Raw genomic sequence first — 21420 nt, forward strand, 5'->3', positions numbered from 1 at the left:
GATGATACACTGGCATCATCACTACCACATTTATGTCAACATGGGAGGAGAGTCAATGTGTTTTCCTCTCTGACAGAGCTGACTAGGGTCACCTGAGAAAAAGTGGCCTTGTGGAAAGAGCACAGGCCCGGGAGTCAGCGCACCTGGGTTTAAATCCCAGCTATACCACTTGCCTGATGGGTGACCCTGGACTAAGCTCTTAATTTCTCCATACCCCAGTTTCCCATATATAAAAAGGGGATTCAATACCTGCGCTCCCCCTTACTAAAGTTATAAGCCCCATGTGGGACAGAGACTGTGTCTAGCCTGCCTAGCACAGTGCTTGGCATAAAGAACTTAAATACGATGATGATTAGCCCAAGATGAGGCCCAGTTTGAAAGGTTAGTACCAACCCATAGTCTGCCTTTTTTCCATTCTGGATTTAACTTCACCGCATCGAAAACCTTTCAACACCATTATCTGTGTCCACTCAGTTCAGACCACACTGGTGGCCTTTAATGCAGAAACCAGAAGGCGGCTTATACCTCACTTACCTACAAGGTGCTTAGCAGATGTTTTTCCATTGTTATTTATCGCTATCCCTCACATTCGAGAACTACGCAACCGATGACGATGGCTACATATACAAGTGCCCTTCCTGCTCAAAATAAAAACTCTTGACAATGAAACTCACCTATTTTTTGGTGCAAGTCATCATCACTGTCAGCTGAATTTATTGGGCACCTACTGAGTGAACATTGGAAAAGTAAAACAGGACAGATGCAAGAGCTCTGCCCTCTGTAAAGGGCAATGAAATGAACAGACAAAAATTATTTACAAAGAGTGAGGGCGTCAAGACTATGCACAGCTGTGTCATCTCTGAAGGTGGCCTCGTTCTTTACCCTGCACTAACTAGATGTGCAGGGCTACAGAAGTCAATGAAGGGTGCGTAGCCTAGATTGCATCAAGACAAAGGCCACCTGTATCGGGCTGCTACGTTTGCCGAGCCTGACACTGCTTTCGCTTCATCCTCCTAGTCCCCTGATGCCTACGAAGCTTCGGCTCCGAGAGAGAGCGGCTCCTTTCCTGATTGTGGGGCGTCTCGCTGGTCTACCTGGGGTGACTGGCTCCCAGTTTACAGTTGGGATGTGATGACTGAAACACAATCAACACTCTTGCCACACAACAGGAGGCTAAGTTGGGAGCTGAACCACTTTGGGAGGGACGAAGGGAGAGAACCCAGGCTTTCTGCTGCCTTAAGCCTCACTCGACTGTCGAGGCAGTTCTGCACACTCTCCCGGGCCCCAGACCAGAATTAGCTGGCCATAATGACCTCATGCCCAATTCTCACACAGACCCCTGGCTGGGGAGTGCTTTTTAGTACATTGCTGCACCGCTTAGCACACTGCCTGGCACACAGTAAGCCCTTAACAAATACGAGAACTATTTGACTCAGGATGGCATCCTAACAGCAGGGCTTTCGAGACCCTTAAATCAATCATATATATTGAGTGCTTACAGTATTCACAGCACGGTACTAAGTACTTATAATTTCAGAAGTCGGAGAGATAGTTTATTTTCCATGCCTAGTCAAATTAGAGGCAAATTCCCTCATGAAATCTATTTAAAGCAGACCTGCCTGTCTTCACCAGCTCCTTACGAAGAGCAACTCATTAGCAGATGGAGGGACGGGGAAGGAATTGAGACCTATCTGCAACCTGAGATGAAAAGAAAGGCTTTCGAAAGGAGACTATTTAATCAGAGGCTAAACATATTTAAGATTTTGACAACGAATAAATCTGACTGGGAGGCATTACAACTGAAATGCAAGTAGCTGTCGGTAACCCTGGAGCCCCCAATAACACCCACCGCCATAAAAGTACGCCCTCATCTCAGCACAATCTACATCGCCATTTTCCGAGCCCCCATCCCCCTCTCAGACAATTGGAACTTCCAGACTTTCCACTGCGTGGAAATAAACCTTCAGCTTTCCCCCACCTCTTCGTAATTAAACGAAGTCTGTTTTTAAAAAATGACATCTTAATAAAGACCTGAGATGACCTTCAAAACCCTTCTAAAAATTACATCTCTTCAAGAGGCCTTCCCTTTCCCTCCCCCCTGTGTCGACTATGCATCTGTGTTCCACTTAATGGTATTTATTGAGCGCTTACTGCTTGCACAGCCCTGTACTCAGCACTTGGGAGATTACAATGCAACAGAGCAGTTAGACACAACTCCTTACCCAAAATGAGTTTATGGTCTAGATGAGGGGGACGGGCATTAATATAAATAACAGATATGTGCATAAATGATGCACGGCTCACAGTGGGATAAATATCAAGCGTCCTAAAGGTAATAATAATAATAATAATGTTGGTATTTGTTAAGCGCTTACTATGTGCCGAGCACTGTTCTAAGCGCTGGGGTAGACACAGGGGAATCAGGTTGTCCCACGTGGGGCTCACAGTCTTAATCCCCATTTTACAGATGAGGGAACTGAGGCACCGAGAAGTTAAGTGACTTGCCCAAAGTCACACAGCTGGCAAGTGGCAGAGCCGGGGTTCGAACCCATGACCTCTCACTCCAAAGCCCGTGCTCTTTCCAGTGAGCCATGTTGCTTACAGATCCAGGTGCGTAGATGACACGGAAGGACGAGGGACTTGGGGAAAAGAGGGCTTAATCAGGGAAGGCCTCTTGGAGGAGATACAGACCTAAGGCTTTGAAGGTGGGGAGAGTGGTAGTCTGGCATATTTGGAAGGGAAAAAGAGTTCCATGCTAGAGAGAAAACATGGGAAAGGGGTCGGTGGTGAGATAGATGAGACTGGGGAACAATGAGCACCCTGGTACTCGAAGAGCAAAATGTATGGGTTGGGCTGTAGTAAGAGAGCAGGAGGTGGCAAGCTGATTTAGTGCTCTGATAAAAAATAACAATGGCATTTAAGTGCTTACTATATGCCAGGCACTTTACTAACCGCTGGGGTGGATACCAGCAAATCAGGTTGGACACAGTTCCTGTCCCACGTGGGGCTCACAGTCTCAATCCCCATTTTACAGATGAGGTAACTGATGCCCAGAGAAGTGAAGTTAGTTGCCCAAGGTCACACAACAGACAAGTGGTGGAATTGGGATTAGAACCCATGACCTTCTGATTCCCAGATCCATGCTCTAGCCACTAGGCCATGCTGCTTCCCAGCCCTACAGCACTTATCAACATATCCTTATACTCTATTTCCTCTATCTGTACTTTATTTTAAATGTCTGCCTCCCCCACTAGACCGTAAGCTCTTTACGGGTGGGGATCGTGTCTACCAACTCTACTGTATTCTAGATTCCCAAGTGCTCAGTACAGTGCCCTGCACATATTAAGTGTTCAATGAATACCACTGATTGAATGATTGAAAGATCAGTTATAAGTGTATACTATCAGTATTTAAGTGTATACTATGTGCCACACACTGTATTAAGCACAGGGGTAGATACAAGGTAATCAGTTTGGACACATGGGTTCCCTGTCCCTGTCCCACATGGGACTCAACAGTCTTAATCCCCATTTTACAGATGCAGTAACTGAGGCACAGAGAAGTAAAGTGACTTGCCCAAGGTCACACAGCAGGCAAGAGGGGAGTCAGGATTAGAACCCAATCCCCAGGCCAGCATGCTATCCATTAAGGCACTCTGCCTCTCAATTTACTATTGAAGGATTTTACTTTAGATATCGTCACTTTGCTGGGCTCCTTGACCTTGATGTGTAGAACGGGGGTTGGAGGGGGGGCAAGGAAGACATAGTTTGGGGGTCATCCACTGGGAGATGCAGGGGTCCTCACTGCAGAACTGCATTGTTGCTTGTGTCTCCACGTCCCGCCACAATCCCCAGAAGCATGGGGCAGGTAGTCGCCACTTCTGTTTCCAAGTGCTGTTGCCAGCACCCAGGAAAAAACATAACACAGATAGGAGTTGTAAAGAAGCTTTCACACAGCTTATTTACTCACTTAGCTTTTTCTCACACCCTCCCTCCTCATAATCAGACAGATAACGGCTCTCTCCCTCTTCAAAGGTTTATTAACTGCACATCTCCTCCAAAAAGCCTTCCCCGACTAAACCCTCATCTCCTCCCACTCCCTTCTGCATCACCTTGACTTGCTCCCTTCATTCATCCTCCCTCCCAGCCCCACAGCACGTACGTAGATATCTGTAATTTATGTCCATATATTAATGTTGGTATTTGTTAAGCGCTTACTATGTGCCTAGCACTGTTCTAAGCGCTGGGGGGATACAAGGTGATCAGGTTGTCCCTCATGGGGCTCACAGTCTTCATCCCCATTTGACAGATGAGGGAACTGAGGCCCAGAGAAGTGAAGCAGCTTGCCCAGAGTCACACAGCTGACAAGGGGCGGAGCCGGGATTAGAACCCATGACCTCTGACTCCCAAACCCGGGCTCTTTCCACTGAGCCACGCTGCTTCTCAATCATTATATTAATGGTTATATTATATTAATATTAAGATATATTAATGTCTGTCTCCCCCTCTAGACTGTGAGCTTGTTGTGCGCAGGGAATCTGTTGTTGTTTTACTCTCCCAAGCTGCTTAGGAGAGTGCTTTGTACACAGTAAATGTTCAATAAATACAACTGAACAGTTATGTCTTTCTTTTCCAGTGGTATTGCCCACTCCTCACCAGTCTGTGGCACTTTCCCTCGCCCCACCCACACCCTGCCACACATGGCAGCTGTCTGAAGCAGCCATATCTTCTATCAGGGCCCAGGCATGACTAGGATTTCAAAGTCCCCGGGCGGCTCGCCCCCTCACACCTGCTAGCATTCGCTCATTAACTTATCACGCGAGCGCACACACGCACAACACATACGAGGCAGCACCCGGATAACGAGGCTTCCTGGGTTGGTGTTTTGCTTTAAGCCTCCCTATACAACACACCCCATTTGGAGACGTGTAGGAGATGGCAATCTTATTTTAGAAACCAGGAAGTCAGCCGCACATCATATGTAACCACTTGTTCATCACTCAGAATCCAAGTCTCTTCCTAGCCCCTAATCCCCGTCCACACCTGGAGGCACCCGCACCCCAACACACATACACGCCTGGCATCCTTGGCATGACACCTCCAAGGAACCACAGCTCACACTGTTGCTCTGAGTCGAGGGCAGCCTTGGAGGGGCTCTCTGCTCAGTTTAAATCTTCTTTTTACATGTTTTTTTTCCCCCCTAAATTCAAAGGTTCTTCCTAGGGATTTTCCCCACAGGGTGGTACCCCTACAGGAAAAAACAACCTTTACATTTATAACAGTTCAGAAAAGCACAGTGCCCCTTGCCTAGTTGGCTCCAAACACAAGGGGTAAAGGGGAAAGTAACCACTTACCATCTCCCTCACCTCCTCTGGCATCTCCCTCTCTGCTCTCAGCCCCTACCTCTACTCAGATGTCATCTCTCCCACCCCCAATTCCTGGTACAACTCCCAAACCAGCCTTCCCCACCTGGACATCCAACTCAGCTCTCTCCAATCCTAGTTAGCCAACCTTGTTCCTCCTTTCCAGCCCCCCTCTCTGTCTCCACCACAGCGACAATTGTATTTACTGAGCGCTTACTATGTGCAGAGCACCATACTAAGCTCTTGGAAAAGTACGCTACAATAGAGTTGGTAGACACGATTCCTACCCTCAAGGCACTTACAATCCAGTGGGAAACAGTTTCTCCTTTAAACAGTTGCCAAATCTACGTATTTTTAGAGCCTTGGAACTATTTTATGAGAAAAGTGATTCATCCACCCCAATTTTCACCAGCCATTCTCTCTCACCCAGAGCTCGATAAGTGCTTTTAGGGGTGCTGGAAGGGTCTACGGTCCGGTCAGGCCTGGGGAAGACCACTGGTAGCAGGTAGAATCTCTGAGGAGCAAAGGTTCTGAAAAAGGAGGATCAAGAGGCAAGGAGAGAAAGCAATGAGGAGGAAGTAAGATTGAAGGAAAGAGGATGAGTTTTCCCAAGAATCTAGAGACGTGGAAAATAGGTGGACCTCTCGAGTCATATTTTGAATATGATTTGCTTGCTATTAATTTTGTGCCCAGGTACATAGATGCCACTGCAGCTCTGAGCAACTCTGCATAGTATTTCAAACTCCTCGTCTTCCTTAATTAGCTTTTTGCCCTGCTTCTTGTAGCAGCCCTTGTCCCAAAGAAAACCAGAGCACAATAATTTTATTAAGCACTTACTACAAGCTAAAATCCAAGATACATATAAACAACTGGATAATAATGACTGTGGTATTTGTTAAGCACTTACTATGTGCCTGTTATTGTACCAAACACTGGAGTGGATACAAGCAAATCAGGCTGGACACATCCCCTGTCCCACGAGGGGCTCACAGTCTCAATCCCCATTTTAAGATGAGGTAACTGAGGCCCAGAAAAATCAAGTGACTTCCCCAAGGTCACCCAGCAGACAAATGGCAAAGCGGGGATTAGAACCCATTACCTTCTGACTTCCCTGCCCCTGCTCTATCCACTACACCATGCTGCTTCTCATCATAATAACAATTATGGTATTTGTTAAGCACTTACTATGTGCCAGGCATTGTAATAACTGCTGCAGTAGATACAAGGTAGTCAAGTCAGACATAGTCCCTGTCTGACATGAGGCTCACAGTCTTAAGCCCATTTTAGAGATGAGGTAACTGAGGCCCAGAGAAGTGAAGTAACTTGCCCAAGGTCACACAGATTAGACCCCATGTCTTCTGACTCCCAAACCCATGCTCTTGCCACTAGAAGCCCATCCCACCCAGGGCTCACAATCTGAGAGAGAGAAAGAGCAGGGCTCATCCCCGCTTTACAAATGATGAAACTGAGACCCAGAGGTCTAGGGACTTAATAATGATAATGGTGGCATTTAAGTGCTTACTATGTGCCAGGCACTATACTAAGCGCTGGGTGGGAACAAGGAAATCCGGTTGGACACAGTCCCTGTCCTGCATAGGGCTCATAGCCTTAACCCCCATTTTACAGATGAGGTCCCTGAGGCACAGAGAAGTGAAATGACTTGCCCAAGGTCACAAGGCAAGTGGCCGAGCCAGAATTAGAATCCAGGTCTACCTGACTCCAAGGCCTGTGCTCTATCCATTAAGCCATTCTGCTTCTCAAGATCACCCAAGATCTTGCCCAAGATCACCCCGCAGAGGAAGGTAGCAGAGCTGGGATTAGAACCCAGGTCTCCCAGCCCCATCCCTTTTCCACTAAGCAACAGCAGTTCTGGAGGCTGCAAGAAGTCAGGATGCTCCTCTTGGAGAAACACAACCAGAAGCAAGATAAAAGCAATGAGTCTCACACCCCCACAGGACCAGCACTCACCCCTTCTCCCTGGTGAAGCTCTTTCCTCTTCCAAATGAACACTAGCAAGGTATTCTGCCCACAGAGAATCCCAAATATGAACAACAGCTCTACCCTCAGGCTCACCCCACCTACCTCTAGTCACTCCCATCACTCAAGCAATAGCCTTAACACAGGGGCACAGCTTCCTACAATTAAGCACTAGTTGTGTAATGCTAGCAGGTGAGTACTGTTTGGGTTTACACAGTAATTTGGGTGTTGGCCCCATCTCTCCCTTTTAATTCTATCATCTCTTAAAAGACAGGTGCTGGGGCTGCTATTTCCACCGATTCGGAGATCCCCATTCCTTCCCATACTGTGGCCACTGAGTAAGGATTGATGATGGAAAGGCTAAACAAGGAATTCTTTGGGTTCCTAAAAGACTCAGAACGCTGGATTAGGGTGCTTTCAGGAGAGAGGAGAAGAAGTGGTTTTTAGAAAGAAAATTATCCCCATAAAGACAAGGTTGTGTCACATTCCTGGATCCAGTTCCTCCTCTCCTGTCGGGCCCTACCCTGGAGTTCACTCCACGATCCTGAGATTTGGGGGTTCTGCACGACCCAGTGGGTAGGTTCTGGCCCAGAAAAGGTCCAGTCAGGAGTCACCAAGGAAGCATATTGCTCTAGGTCCAGGAGTGAAATTCTGGGGTCTCCAAGAATCTGCTTAGGAAAGTCTAAAATCCTAAACTCAGCCAATGTTTAGGCTAGACCCAACCCAGGTCCAAAGCAAGTTTCCCCAAGTGGCTCCGGCCTGGACCAAATCCCCTTAACGCCCTTACTCCAAGGACCCCAGCCTCACTCTCATGGCAAAAGCAGCTGTCTGAGGCCCGACCGGTTTTCAGGAAGGCAAAGCAAGAATGGCTAAAGGACCGGCAGCCCTCGAGGCTCCGGACTCCCCAAAGGCACCAGACTTGCATCAGTCGGTCCTACATATTGAGCACTTACTGTGTGCAAGGGCTGGGTACTGAGCGCTTGGGAGAATACGACAGCCCATTTCCTGCCCACAAGGAGCTCACTGTCTATACCTCCCTAAACCGGGGGAAAGTGATCCCTCTTGCTCGTGGTTCTTGTCCCCCTGGGAAAGAAGTGAATCTACTCATCACATTCTTGCCCATTCCCCCAACGTGACCAGTCCGTCCCAATGAAAAAGGTGCACTTCATCAACAGCTGGGTGAAATCACAAGACCTAGGAAAACAGCTCAGAATAAGGGGGAGGGGGAGACCGTTGCCAGCAGGTGACAGCTTGCCCTCACTTATCAAGCAGGCTGGAAGGGCGAGCAGGATTCCCAAGGCATCCTTGGGCCTATTGATGCCGAAATCAATTCCAGCCATTTGGACGGGCTCGCCCCGTGACCAGCCGGAGCACAGAGAGCTCGCTGTTTAAAAACCCCAGTGCTCTGCCAAGGCCTGCGGGGAAAACCTAGGGTCTGGTTGCCACGAGCCAAGCACGGTGGGATTCCTTCTGCTCTCCGGCAGCGGTTTAGCCGGATGATAAAGAATTCCTTCCCAAGGGAGACGCACACCGTTGGATTTCTGGGCCTCCCTTAGGATGGCAGAAGGCCCCAGTGCTGCAGGATTTTGAGCCTGGCACCATCAGGAGCCGGGCCATAAGAGACCTAACCCCTTCCAGCGGAGATCCTGCTAGAACCACTCCCTCAAGCCGGGCATCTCTCTGTCCAAAGGAAGCAGGAGATCGTGCTAGAACCACCGCCCCCGAACCAGGCATCTCTCTGTCCAAAGGAAGCAGCGCTACTTGACGCTGCCACTGGAAATTCTGACAGTTTGCATTGTTTTCCCCTCCCCGGAGAGCTTTGACAACGCTCTTCTCGCCCCTCACCGACCCGGCCGTGCCACCGGGAGAGATGTGCAGAGAAGGGGGTTGGGACCCCATCAAAAGTGAAAACCCACGTCGCTTTTCGCCCCCAAAAGGGGGGCCGTTGGGTTGGCAGTTGGAGCGTGCCCCGCAGACTGGGTCGATGTCGTTTCAGGCCCCGTCTATGAGCCTTTTGAAAGCAGCAGACACCGCTCCCTGCTTGAGATGGAAGCCCTTTTTGGGTGTGGGGGGGGGGGGTGTTTGGGTGGGGGGGAAGACACCCCAGCCCCATCTCCTGTCTCCCACCTGCACCTCGTTTTCCAGGACTAGATGCAAGTCCCGAGCTCGCATTGTGCATTCCGAGCGCTCAGTCCAGCGCTCTGCACACAGTAAGCGCTCAATAAACCCTACCGAATGAATGAGCCTGCAGAGGCCCTTGCTTTCTTGCAGCTGAAATGATCCCCCCCGGGGCACGACAGTTACGCGCTCGATAAATACGATCGGATGAATGAATAACAAAGCGGGGGTGGGGGAGGACGGGCCTCGGGGGGCAAGCCGGGCGGGGGGGGAGCCAGCCCGCCGAGAAAGGCTACCGTCTGCCCTTCGGGCGATGCCCTTCTGCACCGGTAGAAAGGACCTGAGCTCCCTGGAGCAGAACAGCTCGGGTTGGAGGGGGAAAAAAAAAAGCAAAAAAGCAAATGCAAGCCTTCCCCTCCCGGGGGAAGGAGGGAGAGACAAAGGGAGGCTCGGCCGGGGGCGACCCACCCGCCCCCATTAAAAGTTGCAAGCAGCGAGCGCTTACCTTGGAGCCGAGCTGCCGTGCCCTTGTCCGCCTGCGCGCGCGCGCGCGCACACACACACACACAGCAGCACACGCACTGACTACACGCTGCAGTTGAGCGGCTCTGTTTTTCGGTGACAGCGCGCTGACTTCACCCCCACCCCCCCGCCCCAGCCGCTGGCCAATGAGCGGCCTCCCCCGCCCCCGTCATTAGCATAGACCCCCGTTTCGTCCACTGGGGACAGACCACACCGCTCCCCCTGCGCGCCCATTGGTTCCTTCCTCGCCCCGCCCGCGCGGGAGGGGGAGGGGGGCGGCGGGGGGAGGGCAGGGGCAGGGAGAGGGAGGGGGAAGGGAGGAGGAGGAGGAGGAGAGGGAGGGGGAGGGGGAAGGGAGGGGGCCGGAAGTGGAGTGGAAGAGGGAAGGGAGGGAGGGGATGAGAGGGGAAGAGAAAGGAGAGGAGGGGGAGGAGGATGGAGGGGAGAGGGAGGAGGATGGAGGGGAGAGGGAGGAGGATGGAGGGGAGAGGGAGGGAAAGGGCTAGAAGTGGAGTGGATGAGGGAAGGAAGGGAGGGGATGAGAAAGGAGGGGAGGGATGAGGGGAGAGGAAAGGGTGGAAGGGAGAGGACCAGAGGTGGAGTGGATGAAGGAAGGAAGGGAGGGAGGGGATGAGAAAGGAGGGGAGGGATGAGAAGAGAGGGGAAGAGAAAGGAGAGGAGGATGGAGGGGAGAGGGAGGGAAAGGGCCAGAAGTGGAGTGGATGAGGGAAGGGAGGGAGGGGATGAGATGAGAAAAAAGGGGAAGAGAAAGGAGAGGAGAGGGAGGAAGGGAGGGAGGGGGCCAGAAGTGGAGTGGCTGAAGGAAGGGAGGGGATGAGAAAGGAGGGGAGGGATAAGAGGAAAGAGAGGAAGGGAGAGGGCCGGAGATGGAGTAGATGAGGGAAGGAAGGGAGGGGTTGAGAAAGGAGGGGAGGGATGCGATGAGAAAAGAAGGGAAGAGAGAGGAGAGGGAGGGAGGAAGGGAGAGGGCCAGAAGTGGAGTGGATGAAGGAAGGGAGGGGATGAGAAAGGAGGGGAGGGATGAGATGAGAAAAGAGGGGAAGAGAAAGGAGAGGAGGGGGAGGAGGATGCAGGGGAGAGGGAGGAAGGGAGAGGACCGGAAGTAGAGTGGAAGAGGGAAGGAAGGGAGGGGATGAGAAAGGATGGAGGGGAGAGGAAGGCAGGGAGGAGGAAGGGAGAGGACCAGAAGAGGGGAAGAAGGGAGGGGAACGGAGGAGAAGCAAGAGGAAGAGAAACGAGAGGACGGGGATAGAGGAAGGAGGAAGAGAGAGGGTCGAAGTGGAGTGGATGAGGGAAGGAAGGGAGGGGATGAGACGTGGGACAACCTGATTACCTTGTATCTACGTCAGCGCTTAGAACAGTGCTTGACCCATAGTAAGCGCTTAACAAATGCCAACATTATTATTATTATTATTAGAAGAGAGGGGAACAGAAAGGATGGGGATGGAGGATGGAGAGGAAGGGAAGGAGGAGGAAGGGAGAGGATCAAAAGTGGAGTGGAAGAGGGAAGGAAGGGAGGGAATGAGAAAGGAGAGGATGGAGGGGAGAGGAAGGTAGGAGGAGGAAGGGAGAGGACCAGAAGAGGGAAAGAAGGGAGGGGAAAGGAGGGGAAGGGAGGAAAAGCAAGGGGAAGAGAAAGGAGAGGACGGGGATAGAGGAAGGAAGAAGAGAGAGGGCCTAAGTGGAGTGGGTGAGGGAAGGAAGGGAAGGGATGAGATGTGGGACGACCTGATTACCTTTTATCTACCCCAGCACTTGGAACAGTGCTTGGCACATAGTAAGCACTTAAATACCAACATTATTATTATTATTATTATTAGAAGAGGGGAAGAGAAAGGAGAAAAGGGGGGTGGAGGATGGAGAGGACTGGAAACGGAGTGGAAGAGGGAGGGAAAAGGAGGAGAAGGGAAGGGAAAGGAAGGGAGAGATGAGATGAGAAGAAAGGAAGAGAAAGGAGAGGATGGGGATGGAGGATGGAGGGGAAGGTAAGGAGGAGGAAGGGAGAGGACTGGAAGCAGAGGGGAAGAAGGAAGGGAAGGAGGGGAAGGAGAGTGAGAGAAGGGGAGAATTGGGATGGTAGTGGGGAAGGGAGGATGTTGCAGCCACCTCCAGCATTCCTCCCGGCTTAGCTGATTTCCAACAGATAGAGATAAGGCAAGGGAGGGCCTGAGTAACCCCTTCCTGACTGCCGGGCTCTAGCCCTGTTTGTTTTTAGATGTAGGGCAAGAAGTCGGGGGGCAAGAAGAGAGGGGTGCTGCCCGGAGATGGAAATTTCACTGTCTACAGTTTTGGTTTGGGGAGGCTGAAATTCATTTATGGAGAGAATTTAAAGAAAAGCACATTTGCCCGATATTAAATTAAAATGCATGATGATCAAAATTGTGATATTTGTTGAATGATTTATTTATGTGCTAAGCTCTGTATTAAGTGCTGGGGTAGTTGGAACATTCATTCATTCAGTTGTATTTATTGAGAGTTTACTGTGTGCAGGGCACTGTACTAGATGCTTGGAAAATCTGGTCTTACGCCGTTGAGTCGTCTCCGACCCATAGTGACGCCATGGACGCGTCTCTCTCAGAACACCCTACCTCCATCAGCGATCGCTCCGGTAGTGTATCCATTAGAGTTTTCTTGGCAAAAATATGGAAGCGGTTTACCGTTGCCTCCTTCCGCGCAGTAAACTTGAGTCTCCACCTTTGACTCTCTCCCAAGATGCTGCTGTCCAGGGAGTTTTGACTTGTAGCAGATTGCCTTCCACTCGTTAGCCACTGCCCAAGCTAGGAATCGACAGACTTCTACTTGATTCCCTCCCATAGTCAAAACTGGTAGAGTAATGGAAATTCTCCAGGTGTGACCCTGAGAGCGGCCTTGAAAAGTACAATTCAGCAATAAAGAGAGACAATCCCTTCCCAAAGCGGGCTTACATTCTAGAAGGGGGGAGGCCGGCATCAAAGCAAGTAAAGGTATCAATATAAATAAAGAGAATTCTAGATATATACACATCAAAACGAACAGGCAATAATATAAATAAATAGAATTATAAATATATACATATATATACACAAGTGCTGTGGGGCGGGGAGGGGGAACTGAGGAAAAGGGTTAGTCTGGGAAGGCTTCTTGGAGGAGGTGAGCTTTCAGTAAGACTTTGAAGGGGGGAAGTGTGGTGGTTTGGCAGATTTGAGGAGAGGGCGCCTTCCAGGCCAGAGGTAGGAAGGACGTGGGCCGGGGTCGACAGCAGGACAAGCGAGAACAAGACACAGTTGAGAAGGTTAGCACCAGAGGAGCGGAGTGTGCGGGCTGGGATGTAGGAGAGAAGGGAGGTGAGGGAGGAGCGGGCAAGGTGATGGAGAGCTTTGAAGCCAATAGTGAGGAGTTTTTGAGTGATATGGAGGTTGATAGTCAACCACTGGATATTTTTGAGGAGGGGGGTCACATGCCCAGAACGTTTCTGAAGAAAGATAATCTGGGCAGCAGAGTGAAGTATGGACTGAAGTGGGGAGAGACAGGAGGTTGGGAGGTCAGAGAGGAGGCTGATGCAATAATCCAATTGGGATAGGATGAGTGACTTTACTAACATGGTAGCGGTTTCGATGGAGAGGAAAGAGTGGATCTTGGCGATGTTGTGAAGGTGAGACCGGCAAGCATTGGTGAAGGATTGGATAGGTGAGGTGAAAGTGAGAGCGGAGTCAAGGATGACACCATGGTTGCGGGCTTGTGAGATAGGAAGGATGGTCGTGCCAGCCACACTGATGGAAAGTCAGGGAGAGGAGAGGGTGTGGGAGGGAAAATAAGGAGCTCAGTCTTGGACATGTTGAGGTTTAGGTGGCAGGAGGACATCCAAGAAGAGATGTCCTGAAGGCAGGAGGAGATGTGAGCCTGGAGGGAGAGAGAGAGGACGGAGAGGAGATATAGATTTGGGTGTCATCCGCATAGAGATGATAGTTGAAGCCATAGAAGCAAATTAATTCACCAAGGTAGTGAGTCTAGATGGAGAATAGAAGCCGCTGCCCGGCTCATCTTCCTGCAGAAACGATCTGGGCATGTCACTCCCCTTCTTAAACAACTCCAGTGGTTGCCTATCAACCTCCGCTCCAAACAAAAACTCCTCACTCTAGGCTTCGAGGCTCTACATCACCTTGCCCCTTCCTACCTCTCCTCCCTTCTCTCTTTCTACCGCCCACCCCGCACGCTCTGCTCCTCCGCCGCCCACCTCCTCACCGTCCCTCGGTCTCGCCCGTCCCGCCGTCGACCCCCGGGTCACGTCCTCCCGCGGTCCCGGAACGCCCTCCCTCCTCACCTCTGCCAAACTGATTCTCTTCCCCTCTTCAAAACCCTACTTAAAACTCACCTCCTCCAAGAGGCCTTCCCAGACTGAGCTCCTCTTCTCCCTCTACTCCCTCTGCCACCCCCGCTTTACCTCTCTGCAGCTAAACCCTCTTTTTCCCCTTTTCCCTCTGCTCCTCCACCTCTCCCTTCCCATCCCCACAGCACCGTACTCGTCCGCTCAACTGTATATATTTCCATTACCCTATTTATTTTGTTAATGAATTGTACATCGCCTCGATTCTATTTAGTTGCCATTGTTTTTACAAGATGTTCTTCCCCTTGACTCTATTTATCGCCATTGTTCTTGTCTGTTCATCTCCCCCGATTAGACCGTAAGCGCGTCAAATGGCAGGGACCGTCTCTATCTGTTGCCGACTTGTTCATCCCAAACGCTTAGTACAGTGCTCTGCACATAGTAAGCGCTCAATAAATACTAGTGAATGAATGAATGAATGAAAAGGGGACCAAGATCTGACCCTCGAGGAACCCCTAAAGTTAAAGGATGGGGGCGGCGGGGGAGGAGCCTGCGAAGGAGACCAAGAATGAATGGCCAGAAAGATAATAGGAGAACCAGGAGAGGATGGAGTCAGTGAAGCCAGGGTTGGTTAAAGTGTTGAGGAGAAGGGGATGGTCCACAGTATCAAAGGCAGCTGAGAGGCCAAGGAGGATTAGGATGGAGTAGAAGCCGTTGGATTTGGCAAGGAGGAGGTCATTGGTGACCTCTGAGAGGGTGGTTTCAGTGGAGTGGAGGGGGCGGAAGCCAGGTTGGAGGGGGTCCAGGAGAGAATTGGAGGAGAGGAATTGGAGGTAGTGAGTGTAGGTAACTTACTTCAGGACTTTGGAAAGGAGGGAGATGAGGCAATAGCTGGAGGGGGCAGTGGGATCAAGGGAGGTGTTTTTTTAGGATGGGGGAGGCGTAGATATGTTTGAAGGCAGAGGGGAAGAAGCCATTGGACAGTGAGTGGTTGAAGTGTTGAGGAGGGAGTTAAACGTCTGGAACAACTGACAAGGGTGATGGACAGGAGTGTCAATAATGGAAGAGAAATAGTTTTTCTGGGCAGAGGAGAGGGCAGAGTTAAGGCAAGAAAGGGCAAACTTAAAGCGTACAAGGTTGGCCTGGTGTTTAGATTTCCGCCAGCAGTGCTCAGCGGCTGGAGCGTAAGAGCGAAGGAGGCGGACAGTGGAGGTGATAAGAGGGCTGTGGGTTAATGGTGCGAGAGCAACGAAGGGATAGGGGAGTGAGTGAGTTGAGGGGAGTAGAGAGGGTGGAGTTGAGAGCATCTATTTGGTCATCAAGAGTGGGTAAAAGGGGTAAGGAAGCTAGGTGGGGTGCGATGCACTGAGAGAGACGGATGGGGTCGAGAGAGCAGAGGTCTCTGTGGGGGAATAGTACAGATTTACAGGGAGGAGGAGTGTGAGAGAGGAGGTAAGTGAGAAGGTGGTGGTCAGAGAGAGGGATTTCAGAGTTGGTGAGGGTGAAGATTGGGCAGCGGTTAGAGTTCCTGAGATCGAGTGTGTGCGATGAGATCGAGCGTGTGTCCAAATTGGTGAGTGGGAGAGGTGGGGTGGAGCAGGAGGTCGGTGGAGTCGAGGAGTGATAGAAGGTGGGCGGCAGAGGAGTCACCGGGTATGTCTGTGTGGATGTCGAAGTCTCCAAGGATCAAAGTGGGCATGGAAAAAGAGAGAAGGAAGGTGTGAAAGGGGTCAGAATGGTTAAGGAAGTTGGAGATGGGACCAGGGGGACAGTGATGATGGCTACAAGAATCTGGAGGGGGTGGTAGAGGTGGATGATACGGGATGATATAGAACAGAATCAGGGCCATCACAATCCCCGTGTCACGTGCGGTGCTCATTTTAGGGGGAGGAAGAATACAAGCTTGTGGAAGAATTCCCCGCTTATGGGGAAATCGGGAAATCATCGAGGGTTCTTTGGTTGGGAATGTGCCTCTCTGGAGAACTGGGGTGATCTAATTATGATGGCTTGCCTTTACTTTCCTTTAGCAAATTCAAAGCCATTTTCACATATAAAGTCCCACTGCATGCAGAGTACTTTAGGAAGCCCATCGCCATTGACAGTAATAAGTATTTTCTATCACTTTAAATTGGCCAAATGCTTAATTCGTTTTCATTAGGAATTCTTATCCTCTGAATCAGGTTACTGTGGTTCTACCCAAGGCTCTTTTTTCCTCTGCAAAGTAAGGGATGAAGTTCCCCTACAATGGTTTCTGATGGAAGGATATAAACACACAGCCGGTTCACAATAAAAGAGCTATACTCCACAGCAAGAGAGGAATGCCTAGGCTAAAAGTGGAGAAAGGTTTTTAACATGACCTCCACCCCCTGGAATTTACAATTAGAAAACAGAGCCCCTCCTCCCTTTCCCCCATCCTTTCCCCCCCTCCTTCAACTGGATAAGCAGCATGGCCTAGTGGATAGAGCCCGGACCCGGGACTCAGAAGGTCATGGGTTCTAATCCTGGCTCTGCCTATTGTCTGCTGTGTGATCTTATAATAATAATTGTTTTTATTAAGTGCTTACTATGTGCCAGGCGCTGTACTAAGCATTGGGGTGGATATAAGCAAATCAGGTTGGACACAGTCTCTGTCCCGCATAGAGCTCAGTCTCAATCCCCATTTTACAGATGAGGTAACTGAGGCACTGAGAAGTGAAGGGTCTTGTCCGAGACCCTTACAGATCAACATTTCATCATTACCTTACTCATGGTTTGAAACCCCATTCTAACTGTGGCCTCTCAAATTAGCCTACTTTGAGCAAGTCACTTAACCTCTCTGTGCCTCAGTCACCTCATCTGTAAAATGGGGATTAAGACTGTGAGCCCCGTGTGAGACAAAGGACTGTGTCCAACCCGATTAACTTGTATCTACCCCAGTGCTTAATACAGTGCCTGGCACATAGTAAGCACTTAACAAATAGCAATACAAACAAAGATAGGTGGGTAAGGAACAGGAGTCAACACCTGAGTGCTGTGAAACATCAAGATTAAATAAATGAAAAAGTGTTGAGGATGGGAGAAGCTGATTAAACACAAGTGCAAGAAGGGGCTGGAGGACTGATTAGAATCAGAGATGATAATAATAATGATGATATTTGTTAATCATCAAAGCACCAAGCACTGGGGTGGATACAAGCAAATCGAGTTGGACACTGCCCTTGTCCCACATAGGGCTCGCAGTCTCAATCCCCAATTGACAGATGAGGTAATTGAGGCGCAGAGAAATTGAGGGTCTTGCCCAAGGTCACACAGCAGGCAAGTGGTAGTTTAGAACCCATGACCTTCTGAGGCCCGTGCTCTATCCACTCCATGAGGTAGTGTAGCAGCAATGTGGCAGGAGAAGGGAGTGTGGCGATGAGGACTGTTTACGGAGTTAAATGTCCTCTCCACCTCCTTCAATCTAGAGGTGAGGGCCAACCTTGGAGGTCCTTGGGTGACTTATTCCCCAAGAAAGTAGATCACCCATTAAAAAAGTATTTACCTACCACCTACTGTGTGCAGAGCATTGTAATACGCACCTCGAATTTGCACTCTTTATTCACCCAATCCTCATCCCCACAGTCTTTAGGTACATATCTATAATTTATTTACTGAAATACCTGGCTCCTGCTCCAGACCATAGGCTCCCTGTGGGCAGGAAACGTGTTCACCACATCTTTCATATTGTACTCTCGCAAGAGCTTAGTAGAGTGCTCTTCACAGTAAGGGCTCATTAAAAATGCCAGATTGGTTGATTGATTGATTGACTGCATTACTGAAGGACAATTCTACCACTGCCGCTGCAAGAGGTCAATGTCAGTGCAATGACCTGAATATTATTCTCCTGGTTCCCAAGGAAGTGCAGAGCACTGGGAATCCCTACTGGGTCCTCTCTTCTCCTTAGGTCCAAGTCATTCCCTGGAACTAGACAATTAGGGAATCTCTGTTCACTCTTTGGGGAACCATTTATGACAATATTGAGACTTAACTTCCCATTTTTACTTCTATTTCTAAGACTGAAGGAGTTAATATTCCCCTCAGAGAGTCACCCTATCCCTCTTTCCCTTTCACTCCCTTCTCCCCACCTTCTCTCTCCCACTCAGGATTCACACACCTCATTAAGCACTTACCATGTGACAAGCACTGTTCTAAGCACTGGGAGAGATACAGATTAATCATGTCAGACACAGTCATTCATTCATTCAATGGTATTTAGTGAGCACTTACTGTGTGCAGAACATGTACTAAGTGCTTGGGAAAGTACAGTACAACAATAAAAAGACACATTCCCTGCCCACAAAGAGCTACTCTCACGGGGTTTAAAGAATAAGGACGAGGGAGAACGGGTATTGAATCCCCATTTTTACAGCTGTGGAAACTGAGGCACAGAGCAGTTAAGTGTCTTGCCCAAGGTCACACAGGAGGCAAGTGGCAGAACCAGGATTAGAATTCAGCTCCTCTGACTCCCAGGCCCTTGCTTTTTCCAATAAACCATGTTATTGATAATATATGTGTGTGTATGTATGCATTTATATCTATAATATATATATTATATATAATATATATTATTAGCTATATTATGTTTCTAAAGTATTAGATACTTATCTAATACATAGCTGATATGTAGTAGTTATATAATATGTGTACCATATATGCCATACATTATACCTAACAATAGGGTGCGGCAGTTAAAACGTTATGATCTTTATGTAATGTCACATTCCCAGCCTGGGATGTACACAACATTACTCTTGTGCAGATTTGCTTTAAGTATCTTACAGCATTTAGACATGGAGAAAATCTGGTTTATTGTTTCCGGTGGTCTGTATGCCATGTCTATAGAACCTTGAGTCTCATGTGGGACAGGGACTGTGTCCAATCAGCTTATCTAGTACCTATCCTGATACTTAGTACCGTGTTTGGACCACAGTAGGGACTTAACAAATACCACAGTGTGCCAAATGAAGCATCTTGCTAAACCAGGGGTGCTCAGACCTCAGGGATCTGAGATCTAAATTCTGCCAGCTTCATTGTGGGGGAATGAGAGAGTGGGGAGGGGTTGGTGATGAGGAGACCCTTGGGATCTCTCCTTCCTGAAACGCAAAGCACAATAATCACATCATCTTGAAGTTGTGAAAAGCGAAAAGGACTGTGGTAAAAATGCACCTTTTACTAAATTTTAAACATAGCAAATAAATCTTTTCACGCTGACAGAATTAGTCAGCTAACTGATGAGAGGCTAAATGGTGCATGCTAAATGCCCATCACTTTGGGGGCCGCCCTTCCACACATGATAAAATTTGGAATTTTCTGGACTAGGCTCAGCTCTCCCTTTGGAAAATACTAGGAGAAATGTCCATTCTTTTTCTGGATGAGTCAGGTATATGCTCATTCTCTCTCCCTTTTGTTTCTCCCTTCCTCTTTTCCCATTCTCACCCCTAGGCTCTCTCTTTTCTGCACTTTTCCTCTGGCCCTGCACTCCTGCTGTTTCAATGTCAGACTCTGCGATGAGTCCACGGGGGCTGCCTTTTCATTTTGACCACTGGGGCAGGAAAGAGGCAGAGGGACTGACAGAGGCTGGATCAAAAAGAATCCAGATGGCCCCAGACAGGGGAGATAAAACACCCCAGCCACCACATAAATCCCCCAAGCCCAAACTAGCCCCTAATGGGGGACACTTTGTCAGCCCAGACCTCTCTCCTCTTCATTCTCATATTTCCTCCTGCCTTCAGGACATCTCTACTTTTTTTAAAAAATGGTATTTAAGCAGGTATTATGTGCCAGGCACTGTACTAAGCCCTGAGATAGATCCATGATAATGAGGATGGACACAGTCCATGTTCCACATGGGGCTCACAGGCCTTCATCCCCATTTTCCATATGAGGTAACTGAGACCAAGAGAAGTGAAGTGATTTGCCTAAGGTCACAGCAGACATGTGGCAGAGACTGGATTAGAACCCGGTCCTTCTGACTCCCGGGCCTGCTCCCTATCCATTAGGCAACACTGCTACTTGGATGTCACACCAATACCACAAACTTAACACGTCCAAAATAGAACTCTACTTTCCAACCAAATCCTATCCTCCCCAAGAATTTCCCATCGTTATAGACAACACCATTCAATCATATTTATTGAGTACTTACTGCGTGCAGAGCAGACCACCATCCTCCCTGTTTTACAAGCCCATCACCTTGGCCTTATCTTTGACTCATCTCTCTCATTCACCCCACATATTCAATCTGTCTCCAGATCCTGTCAATTCTACCTTCACATCGCTAGAATCTTCCCTTTCCTCTCCATCCCGATTGCTACCACACTGATCTAAACACTTTTCGTATTTCACCTCAACCACTGCATCAGCCTCTTTGCTGACTCCACTTCAGTCTATTCTTCACTCCCCTGACTGGATCCGTTTTCTAAAAAAAGTTCAATCCATACCTCTCTACTCCTCAAGAACCTCCAGTGGTTGCCCATCTGCCTCTGCGTCAGACAGAAACTCCTTGCCATCAGCTTTAAGGCACTAAATCAGCTCTCTCCTTCTTACCTCTCTGATCTTCTACTACAACCTAACTCAGACATTTTGTTCCTGTAATGCCTACCTGTTCACTGTACCTCGATCTCATCTATTTTGAAATTTTGCCCACATTTTCACCCTGACCTGGAACTCCCTCCCACTTCTTATCCTTCATACCACCACTTTGCCTACCTTCAAAGTCATCAAACTGCCTACAAGAGGCCCTCTCTAATTAAGCCCACGCTTTCCCGACCCTTTCATCCTTTTTCAATGCCTGTGCCCTTGGATTAGTACCCTAAAGCATTTGATCTCCCTCCTGCCCCCCGAAATCCTCAGCACTTATGAGCATGGCTCAGTGGTTAGAGCACCGGCCTGGGAGTCAGAAGGACCTGAGCTCTAAACCAGGCTCCACCACGTGTCCGCAGTTTCATCTGGAGAAGCAGCGTGGCTCAGTAGAAAGAGCACGGGCTTGGGAGTCAGAGGTCTTGGGTTCTAATCCCAGCTCTGTCACTAATCTGCTCTGTGACTAGGAAAGTCACTTAACTTCTCTGTGCCTCAGTTGCCTCATCTGGAAAATGGGGAT

The 21420-nt window shown here is 49.2% G+C and overlaps 1 protein-coding gene across 1 annotated transcript in view; it reads right to left on the reverse strand.

The window, feature by feature from the left end:
• SORBS1 (sorbin and SH3 domain containing 1) overlaps positions 1–10078 on the reverse strand; it is a 257482-nt gene extending 247404 nt beyond the window's left edge. The window contains exon 1 of the mRNA XM_039911578.1: positions 9963–10078. The gene's annotated coding sequence lies outside the window, so the exon portion shown is untranslated. The remainder of the gene's footprint in view (positions 1–9962) is intronic.
• Between the last annotated feature and the right edge of the window lie 11342 nt (positions 10079–21420).

Source organism: Ornithorhynchus anatinus, chromosome 3 (assembly GCF_004115215.2).
Source record: "Ornithorhynchus anatinus isolate Pmale09 chromosome 3, mOrnAna1.pri.v4, whole genome shotgun sequence".
In the NCBI taxonomy this organism is placed as follows: Eukaryota; Metazoa; Chordata; class Mammalia; order Monotremata; family Ornithorhynchidae; genus Ornithorhynchus; species Ornithorhynchus anatinus.